Source organism: Dama dama, chromosome 20 (genome assembly GCF_033118175.1).
Source record: "Dama dama isolate Ldn47 chromosome 20, ASM3311817v1, whole genome shotgun sequence".
NCBI lineage: Eukaryota > Metazoa > Chordata > Mammalia > Artiodactyla > Cervidae > Dama > Dama dama.
In genome coordinates, this window is record NC_083700.1 from 53,705,909 (window position 1) to 53,717,202 (window position 11,294).

Sequence of the window (11,294 nt, forward strand, 5' to 3'; positions counted from 1 at the left end):
TATCATCTTGGATGCATGTATACATCTCCAATAAGATTATGTTCCCAGGTATACCTGCACCTCTTCAATGCCCTCTCTCTAAGGCAAGGAGTATAATATGAAACTTTATATCCAAGCAAGCAAATAAGTGTCTCCTGTTAGTTAGATGCACAGTTAGTAGTTGATTAATTTAACTGAATATCATTTGTGTTCTCAATATACACCATGATATATTAGGAAAATGTTGGAAAGGCAACAAACACCCACTTACTGTCCCACAGCTTCTATGTTCTAGGCACTGTACTAAACATTTTAAGCACATATAGGGCATCATTCATTTCTGTTAGTAGCTAATCACACTCAGGTGTTTAAAGGGGTCAATATCTTCACCGGAAAGGTTTGCATTTAACATTGTCTTGAAAATTTGTTATTGGTCTCACTACTGAGTTACAGTACAGATGTTATAGTAAATGAACAATTGAATGAGAGCACATGGAGTAGCATCCTCACGCTGTAATGTACTCTCTAGGGGACCCCAAGAATGACTTGAGGATCTTTGTCCTGGCCGTGCTCCTGAGCAGCAGTTTTGTCTACAACAGGGTGAACACCATCAACCACCAGGCCCTGGAACAGCTGCAGTATTCTTCCAGAACTGAATGAATACATTCCATTGAGTTCCTGAGAATAGCAACTGACAATGTTTGTTCTTTTCCATGACTCCATTCTGTTGGCAGATGAGATAGTAAAATGGGGAGAAAGGGAATATTTGTAAAACTTGTTTTGGGGTAGGAGCTGGAAATTTTGTTCGAGAGTGCTTCTTTTTCCTTAGCTAAGATACCAGCTACGTGACTGAATTAACGGAGCTGATCAGAATCAAATCATCTCCCATCTCCCATCGGAATGATGTAGAGGACTCAGTCGAGTTTTTGACATACTTTCAAGACTTTGTCTGGACTGTGTGGAATTTCATGCTGGAGCTGGAGTTAGATGGAAACCCCATCACTGAAAATGAGTACCTGGAGAATGTCTTGAAGTTGATTCCAGGTATCAGAGCAGGGGCAAGGTGGTAGAAAGCTCAGTAGGAAGTGGGATCAAGAGCCCTGACATCCAGCACTTGATGTCAATCTTGATTTGGGGCTGGATTGAGGCCATGCTAACGGTGCTTGGTGAATGAAATGTAGGTGTGGCTCCATCATTGCTGTTACTTGGAAACCCCAGTGACCAGAGTGTAAGCTCACAGAGGAAGTTTAGAATCCAATATTAGAGAAATGGGTACCAAGAAAAAGCAAGGCTGACATATGTGTATTATATATTGAGTGCTTCTCCTCTCCTATTTGAGTAAGATAATCTATCAGATTGGAAATTGGTAAATACGGAATCATAAGGTTAAAAAAAGGACTAATTTTTGACATACATTTCACACAATATATGTTACTAGCCTACACAGATAACTCCTTCATAGACAGGCTGTTTATACACTAAAGAGTTCAGGGAAACAAACTGCTATGTCCTTCCAGTAAGACTGTCTGGTTCCTAAATGCTCTTTCTCATAACATCACACTCTTCATTCTTGAACTTACACAGTACATGTCATGTTAAAAGAAAAGCTAGTTACTTAGGTTATTTTAGCAGAGAGGATAATTGCTGGTACCTAAAAGCATTATGGCAGAGAGTGAAGAGGAACCAAAAAGCCTCTTGATGAAAGTGAAAGAAGAGAGTGAAAACGTTGGCTTAAAGCTTAACATTCAGAAAACTAAGATCATGGCCTCTGGTCCCATCACCTCATGGAAAATAGATGGGGAGACAGTGGAAACAGTGTCAGACTTTATTTTGGGGGGCTCCAAAATCACTGCACATGGTGATTGCAGCCATGAAATTAAAAGACGCTTACTCCTTGGAAGGAAAGTTATGACCAACCTAGACAGCATATTAAAAAGCAGAGACATTACTTTACCAACAAAGGTCCATCCAGTCAAGGCTATGGTTTTTCCAGAGGTCATGTATGGATGTGAGAGTTGACCTGTGAAGAAAGCTGAGAGCCAAAAAATTGATGCTTTTGAGCTGTGGTGTTGGAGAAGACTCTTGAGAGTCCCTTGGACAGCAAGGAGATTCAACCAGCCCATCCTACAGGAGATCAGTCCTGGGTGTTCACTGGAGGGACTAATGCTGAAGCTGAAACTCCAATACTTTGGCCAACTCATGCAAAGAGTTGACTCATTGGAAAAGACCCTGATGCTGGTAGGGATTGGTGGCAGGAGGAGAAGGGGAAGACAGAGGATGAGATGGCTGGATGGCATCACCAACTCGATGGACATGAGTTTGAGTAAACTCTGGGAGTTGGTGATGGACAGGGAGGCCTGGCGTGCTGTGATTCATGGGGTGACAAAGAGTCGGACACAACTGAGCTACTGAACTGAACTGAAAAGCATTATTAATTTTGCATATTAAATCATTTATTCACTCTTTCAATAACTACTTACTGATAGATATGCCTAGAACCATCTTCTATGATGCTGTAAGACATAATATAGAAAGATACAGGAGATGGATGAGGTCTTCAAGTTTCATTTAAGCTATCTTTACTATGGGATGGTATATGCTAAAGTGATCTTTTGATAGTATGTTTACACTTTTACCCTGGTTTATAAAACTTTTCTTTATGTCCTGAGAATCATTTATTTCCATAGGTTTTCTTCCCAGCATTATCATAAATATCTTTATTTCTATAATTACATTACTTTAGAGCACACATGTCATTTAGAGACATGGGAACTGTAATATCAGAAAAATATTTCTGACAATTTCTTGGGTAAAGCTATTACTCAAAAGACATCTAATAATTAGTTGATTCACTATACAGCATGGAAGGTTAAGGAAAATAATCAGAAGTTTCTTCACTTGGAATGGATTCCTCCCCTGCCTCCTCAGAAGTACTTTCATCACTCTTGTTGTTGTTAGTCACTCAGTCATGTGCTAATCTTTTGTGACCCTATGGATTATAGCCCACCAGGTTCCTCTCTTCATGGGGTTTCCCAGGCAAGAATACTGGAGTGGGTTGCCATTTCCTTCTCCTGGGGATCTTCCAGACCCAGGGATCACACCCTGGTCTCCTGCATTGGGAGGCAGATTTTTTACCACTGAACCACTTGGGAAGCCCTCCTTCACTCTCAGCTCTGTGCAGAAAAAAAAAAAAAAAGGGAAGGGATTTTCCATTTCCTGAGTAGATTAGCATAAGGTTGACTTGCATGAATTGATTAGTAAAGATTTACAGACACAGGAGATACCAAAATGCAAAGATCCCAGAAATGAAACACTTGAGCCCCCTCACCTGAAATTTGTCCCTTCCATGATTGCTTGTTTTTCACTACTATTGGCGAGGATCCAAGAATTCAAAACTCCAGCATGCCCAGAGAGAATATCAGGAAGTTTTTTTCCAGAAAGAAAATGCTTTGCCTTTGACTGGCCTACAAGTGACAAAAAGCTATTACTCCATATTGAGGAAGTGCTAGATAACCAACTGGATGAGAATTTCCAGAAAAAATCAGATGATTTCTGTTCATATATCTTTACCCATGCAAAACCCAAGACCCTAAGAGAAGGAATCACTGTCAAGGGGGGACGTGATTCTCTCACAATAGAGCATGTCTCTCTGTGACTCAGTGGGTGCAATGAACTTGTGATTGCACTCTGGGATTCTCAGTAATTGTGTTTTCTTCTCCACATAACTTGGAAAATGGATGCTTATGCCACACATGGAAATGCATGTTTCTTCACTAAAAGGAGCCTATATACATGTGTGTTTTTTCTGCAGTCTATCAAATCTCTTGAAACTATTACAATAATGATATAAGTTAAAGATAGAAATCTTCATGGTGATGAGATGTCTGATGCGATAGGTGTTTTGAGTGAGGATATGCAAAGTATTTTGTGAATTTACACGAAGAATAAAATAAATAGTAGTCCATGAATCCATGTAGTTTTACCGAGAGTCTGAGAAACAAATATAAATATGTCTTATATACAGGGTTGGCCTCATGAACATGCCACCTGGGCAGTCACACTGTGTCCTGTGCTGAGATGAGTCCTTCTTGTTTTCATGTTTTGTGTCACTGTACCGAAATTCTGATGACATTTTCATCAAGATGTTTTAATTTACAAATAGAGCCCCCAAATTATGTAAATTACTTACAAGTGTCATAAGATGTTCTTATTTAATTACAATGGGAAAAGTGTTCTGGGAGACCCTTGAGCATATTGTTTGAGATGATTTGTTCAATATTCTAATGTGATGAATTGGAGACACATAAAAGAGTGCATAGGAGATACAGTGATGATATTCAAAAAAAGTGGATTCCTACAAGAAAACGGAAGAGGATACAAGAATGAAGAAAATGAGGGGAAGGATAAATAGAAGAAAAGAAATCTTTAACTTCAAAAAATTTTAATGATTTCTAGAATGCTGATCTGTAAAGCTGTTTTTAAAAAGCCGGTGAGAATTCTCTCTCATTTCATAAATATCATGTATCTTTCAGGGTTGGGGACTCTGGTGGAGGCTTATGTAGATGCCATCAACAGTGGAGGAGCTCCCTGTTTGGAGAACGCAGTAATAACTCTGGCTGAGTGTGAGAACTCATCAGTCATGCAGAAGGCAGCTGATCACTACAGTGAGCAGATGACCCCGCGACTGAGCCTCCCCACAGACACGCTCCAGGAGCTGCTGGAGGTGCATGCAGCCTGTGAGAGGGAAGCCATTGCCATCTTCTTGAGGGACTCCTTCAAGGATGACAAGCAGATGTTTCAGAAGAAGCTCGCAGTAATGTGTCCTAGAATATATCCTTCCTGATTCCTTTCTTCCGGAATGATGCCTAGCCACCGCACTTTTGACCCCATGGTTCATATGCTTCTTATCATAAAATGAGTCTAGATTCTAGTGGGTGATATGGCTCTACAAGCTATACAGTCCATCCATTTTCTAAAAGTTGGGCTTTTTATTTTCTGTCATAGTAAAATAAACTACCCTGAGCTTAGCAAGTTGAAACACACATCTAATAGCTTATCGTTCCCCGGGTCAGATTCCCACTCAGGGTCCATGGGTATCTGCTCGGTGTACTGTAGCTGAAAACAAGGTCACGTGGGCTTGCTACTCACATGGAGACTCTGGGGAACCCCCCTACCCCTTCAACAGCAATGGGGCACTGTTTCTTTCTTCAGTTTCTAATCTCTCTGATTACCTCTTCTGCCATCAGCTGGAGAAGACTACATGTGAAGGGCTTGTGTGATTAGGTAATGCCCACTTGGGTCATCTCCATTTCTTCACTTAACCTGTGCCATATAACATAGTCTAAACACAGCATCTATATTTGTCATATTCACAAGTCTCCAGGCTATGAAGAGTGTGGACACGAGGGGAGAGAATGCTTGGAGATCACAGTTCTACTTACCATTGGCAGCTTCACTGAAAGTTTGACTTTCGGTCTCCCTTGACCATCTTACAAGTTACAAAAACCTCTTAGCTCATATTGAGAAAGCAAGCCTGATTTTAATTTATAAGTACAAACAAAAAATTTTGTTTCTATATTTTCACACACTCAAGCTCTCAGGGAATCAAGAATTCATGAAGAGTTCAAAACTCTGATCAGTGTGTACTTAACTCATTAATGGGCAGTTGGTTTGCTGTGTATGTATTTTTATCCATAGCACCCAGTGTGCAGAAGAATCCCTGTTTCCCATCATAATTAAACTTTTCATTTTTCATTGTTGGTGGATGGATCGCGATTTGTCCTACTGCTGCTAAAAGACGCACACAGGGTCCATGCCTGCCAACCCCTTCACTGAACAGATGTTGAGGTTGAGTCCACTGGATTTAAGGGACTTCCCACAAGTCCCACATAGAGGTGGTCAGAACTGGGACTAAAACTAGACCCCTGACTCCATGTCTGTTATTCTGTGTCTCAACCCTATGTTATCAGACTTCCTCCAAAAGAATCACAGCTGGACCTTCCCTTCTAACAGCTTCTTTCCATTGGATTTCTCCACTCTCCCTAATAGGACTTCACAGAGAAAAAGAAGGCAGTTTTCTTGCTTCAGAATGAAGAGGCATCTGTCAATTACTGTTAGGCTGAGCTTAAGCACCTTTCAGATCCTTTGATGCAAAGTATTTCAGAAGGAATTTTCTTTGTTCCTGGAGAACCCAATGTCTACTTAGAAGCAAAGAAGAAAGTTGAACAGGATTATAACTAGGTGCCCGGAAAGGAGTTAGGTGAGGAGTAAAGGAATTGGGAGAAAACAGCAGACTGCAGTCAGGAGGTGCTTGTTTGTTCCTTTGTTCTTTTGTTCCTGCTTTGTTCAGAAGCTGTCAGCCACTGGTTGGTGGGACTAGGTCATGAGGAGGCTAACTGTGGAAACCTGGAGGGTTCTGAGTCTAGTGCTAGATTACCAATGAATGACGTGAGGCTCTGGGAGACCTGAGTGTTGCTCACACTGGTGGGTAAGGCCAGGTAGTGGGGCAAGTTGCCAGCCTCTTGGAGGGAAGAACCAGTTTTGGGGGACTGGTTGCAGCCTCCAGGGTCCTGATTACAGGATCCAAGAGACCCAGAACCTAATTTGGTTAACTGTAGGGCAGCTGGTCCCTCATACAGTTGGCTACTGGGCCTGGAACGTCTTAAAATTTCTGTTGGCCTGAGCCCAGCTGGGTGCAGGGAGGGATCTGGCCGGCTAGTGGGTGGGCTGGCCGTGCAGTTTGGGAGACTGAGGTTTTTTTGTTCCTGGTATCTTCCCACTGGTGCAGAGATGTAGGTCACAGGTCTCTGGCTGGAGGGCCCAGGGATTTTTCAGGCTTAGACCCCGTGGCTGGTGAAGGGTGCTGGGTTTTTTTCTGGAGTTGGCTTTGGCCTCAGGAGTTCGTAAGGTAGCCTGGCTTCTGGTGCATGGAGCTATGCTTATGCTCAGTTAGTTGCCTGAACCATCCCAGCAGTGTCAGCTGACTGGGCCAGGATAAGCCTGGGTCTTAGAGCTAATAAACTAAAAGCAAGATTCCTAAATGGTGATTGCCAGCACCAATGTGCACCTGGGATAAAGAGTTCTCAAAGATGAGTGTTGCAGTGACTGTGTCCCCTGAGGGGGCTGCAGTTGCCCTCTGCCTCTAGGAGACCCTCCAATATCAGGAAGTAGGTCCAACCCAGGTTCCTGTCAAATTGCTGCTTCTTGTCTGAGTTCTGGAGCATGTAAGAGTTGGTGTGTACTCTTTCAGGGTTAAATCTGTATTTCCCCAAGCCCTCTGAGACTCCTGAAAGGAAGCCCCGCTAGTCTTCAAAGCAGAATGCTGTGGAAGATTGTCTTCCCAGTGCTAGACACTGGCTGCGGGGCCCAATGTGGGAGCTGGACCTCTCACCACTGTGGGAGGACCTCTAAAGCTGTAATTACCCTCTGGATTGTGGATCATCCACCTGGGTGTATGGGATGTGGCAGTACTGGGACACTGCCCCTCCTATCCATCAATTGTGGTCCCTTGAATTTCTGTTAGATTTTGCTCTTTTTCACCAATGATTGCTCTGCACATAGTTGTGACTTCAGTGTGCCTGTGAGAGGAGATGAACTCAGGGTCAGTCTGCTCCAGCATATTACCAAGACAATCAGTTAGTTTAGTCCTCAGAATAATAAATTAGGTACTACTGTCATTCTCTTTATAAAACTGAGAACTATGACATATGGAAATATCACTAAGTTGCTTAAGATCACAGAGCCATCAAGTGGTAGTGCTGATGGGGCAGCCGTAGTTTTTTGACAAGTATTCAAAAATCGGAAAACAGCCTAAGAAAGCTTCCTGGAAGAGGTGGTAGAAGCTCCAAGTTGAAATGACCGTAAATGATATTCTAACAAAGAAAGAGTAGATGGGCATTAGTAAAAAAAAAAAAAAGAAGAAGAAGAAGAAGAGAATATGCATATATAGCAGTTGCAAACAGTGGAAGATGGGAGTTTGTAGACCTGCCCTGAATTCTGGAGTCTGTAAACATTTTGGGAGCCTGCAAAGGATGGAGAATTTAAAGGGTCTGGTGTGTAAGTTTACTAAATGATAATTTCCACAGCAAGACACTACATCTTCCCTACCTGACAAGTCTTTGCTCCTTGTTGTTTCCTCGGGCCAATGAGGTCCTCCAGAACTTCCTGCAGTCACAGGGAGGAGTAGAGGCAGCCATCCTGCAGGCAGACCAGGCCCTCGCTGATGGGGACAAGGCCATGGCAGGTACAGGGGAAGACTGAGCTCTCAGAGGGGAATGTGGTTCCTGTGCTGCCCTTAGACAGGTTGGGAGCAAACACTTCCTGGAACCAGAGCTTCCCCTTCTTTTGTGGAACCTCTCTGCTACATGTGGAAATAAATGGGGGAGTTTGGGTGGCATGTACATCCAATCAGTGCCTCTATATCATGTGCTAAAGCAGGTTGCCTGATGTGGTAGCAGGAACAGCAGACACCTTTCCACCAATTTAAAGTCATCCTAGTCTCTGAGCTCAGGAGGGTATAGCTCAGTATAATTGTCATATGTCTCTCTTTAAAATGCTTGTGAAACAGAAGAATGAACCAAGAGACAGAAAGCAGAGATGGAGGAGGAACTGCTAACACAGAAACTGAATGACAAGAAGCAAAAAAATGAAAGCACAAGAGAGTGGTTTCAGTGAAGATGTGGCCCAGCTGAGAGAGAAGATGGAAAGGGAAAGAGAAAACCTTCTGAGAGAGCAGGAAATGATGATGGAACACAAGCTGAAGGTAAGTTTAGAAGGGCCTGGGCAGGGCCTGATGGGGAAAACCCTAACTTCTCAGGAATAAAGGGACAGAAATTTGACCTAAGTTCAGATCCTGGAGGGAACTCCAAAGACATAGCATTCACTATAATGTCAAAGAGATGTGGATCGTGCTAAAGGCTTACCTCTGTAAGACTCAGCACCTTCTGTAGTGTTAGGGTTTGGATGGGACACATAAAATGACCCAGACTCTTGGACTGCCATTCATGGTAATTATAGCATCACATTTGCCCCGAAATGAATAGGACCTCGTCTTAGACTCCTTAGAATTTTAGGGACAACCATCAGAGACCTGGAATAGTTCCATCTGCTCTTGAAGGTATCAGATGGTGCCTGCTATGAGATACAGGATACTAAAAGCTGTAAAATTTGCTACATTTGTTTCCAGGTCTGCCTGATTTCATTTTATATACCTAGAATAAATGCATTCTTTGTCCCAGCCTCGAGTTTGAACGCCAGTGTTCTAAAGAGAGTCAGCAGTGCTGTTTTGGTGACATGTGTGGGCATTCTACCTCAGTAAAACTGACAGATATTTAGAATTCACCTGCATTCTCTCCCAAGGGCTGGAACCCCTTCCTAGGATAGTTTTAAAACCTGACCTACACCCAGCTCTTCTGTGTCTAGGGAGATGCTGTTGAAGGAACATGAGAAACTCTAAACCTTGGATGCTCTCCCGTCCCTGGTGCAAATGTTTGCAAATACTAGACAGACATCAAAAAAGCATCTCAGGTGTTAGAGAAATAGACAAACATACTTTTCTGCTATAGTTGTTTGATTAAAAAATACTTATTTGGTCTGTTTTCTAAAAGGAACTCTCCCCTTTTTACAGATGCAAGAAGAACTACTTATAGAAGGATTTTAAAAGAAAGCTGAGGAGTTAAAGACATATATCAACTAAAAGAAGACATTAAAACAAATAAAAATAATAAGCCTTCAGTTACTGCACAGTTCCTTGATGGGGCTAGCTTAACATTAGTTGCTGTACTACCTGGGATTAGTAAAGTATATGGTTTGATATCAAACCACTTATATCACTATAAGTGAAATTATGAAAAAGATTGAGATTCCCTGATAAGTACATTTTAAAAGGCATCTTTTGTCTTAATAGTGTAACATTGTAGCTCATTTTTGAAACATGTATGTCATGACAGCTTTGTTCAAGAAGACTTTAAAAATAAAAACTGATTATCGAAGAATTGCTGTAGTGTATGCGTGTGTGTGTGAATCACTCAGTCGTGTCCAACTCCTTGAGACCCCATGGTCTGTCCACGGAATTCTCCAGGCAAGAATATTGGAGTGGGTTGCCATTCCCTTCTCTAGGGGATCTTCCCGACCCAGAGATCGAAGCCAGGTCTCCTGCACTGCAGGTAGATTCTTTACCTTCTGAACTACCAGAGAATCCCACTTAACATGGTTACCATGGTCTGATACACAAAAAATAAAAAACAAGCAATTCTGATTGAATTAGTTAATTCAAAGAAAAGGAAAACAAGTTGAAAGACAATGATTAATTCTGGTAAAGTGTTGAGAAGAGCAAGAAACAAATATAAGAGGAGGAACATTTGCAATCTATAGTACAGTCCTGAAGGTCAGTTCTTTAAGTTATAATGAGCCCTTATATAACAGCGAAGAAGCAGCAACAAGCACATTTTTACATGGGCAAAAATATAGAAAGAGAAAATGTGTTTAACTTCACTACTAATAAATGACATACAAGGTAAAATTAGGAGGGACCTGTGTCACCTCCCAGATGGGCCAGAAACAGCAGTTTGGACAGGACACTAGGTGTCAAGGGTTCCAAGAAATTGGGGGTCTCTGCTAACTGCTAAGGAGAGTACAAATTGGTACAAATATAATTCAAAGATTTAAACGCAAGTACTGCTGATACAGAATCCACATTTAGTAATCTGTCTTAATGGTCTTATTAACCAGAGTTGAAAATGGCACATGTTGTAGTGTATTTGTTGCAGGATTGCTGTAATTTCAGAAGACTGGAAACAACTCGATTTTTTATAATTATTATTTATTTATTTTATTTTAATTTTGGGTTGTGCTTTGTCTTTCTTGCTGGGCAGGCCTTTCTTTAGTTGCAACAAGTGAATCCTCATCCTAAATGCAGAGTGCAGGTTTCTCATTGTGGTGGCCTCTCCGTTGTGGAATACAGGCTCTAGGACACTCAGGCATCAGTACTTGGAGTACATGGGCTCAGTCATTGCAGCTCCCAGCTCTAGAGCACAGGCTCAAAAGTTGTGATGCATAGGCTTAGTTGCCCCACAACATGAGGAATCTTCCAGATCAAGGACGAACCAATGTCTCCTGCATTGGCAGTTGTATTCTTAACCACCAAGTTACCAGAGAAGCCCTGGAAACAACTTTCAAGCCCCTATGTCATATACCAGTGAGATAAATACTGAAACACACTTACAAAGGAATACTTCACAGTCTCTAGACGAAAAAAGGAAACTCTTTGTGCTACTGTGGGAAAATCTAAGATGTGGAAACTGTGTATAGCTGTATTA

General features: G+C 41.9%; 1 pseudogene; it reads left to right on the forward strand.

Annotated features, from left to right (window-relative positions):
• Positions 1 to 495: 495 nt before the first annotated feature.
• On the forward strand, positions 496 to 9,936 carry LOC133074535 (guanylate-binding protein 7-like; annotated as a pseudogene).
• The last annotated feature ends 1,358 nt before the right edge of the window (positions 9,937 to 11,294 follow it).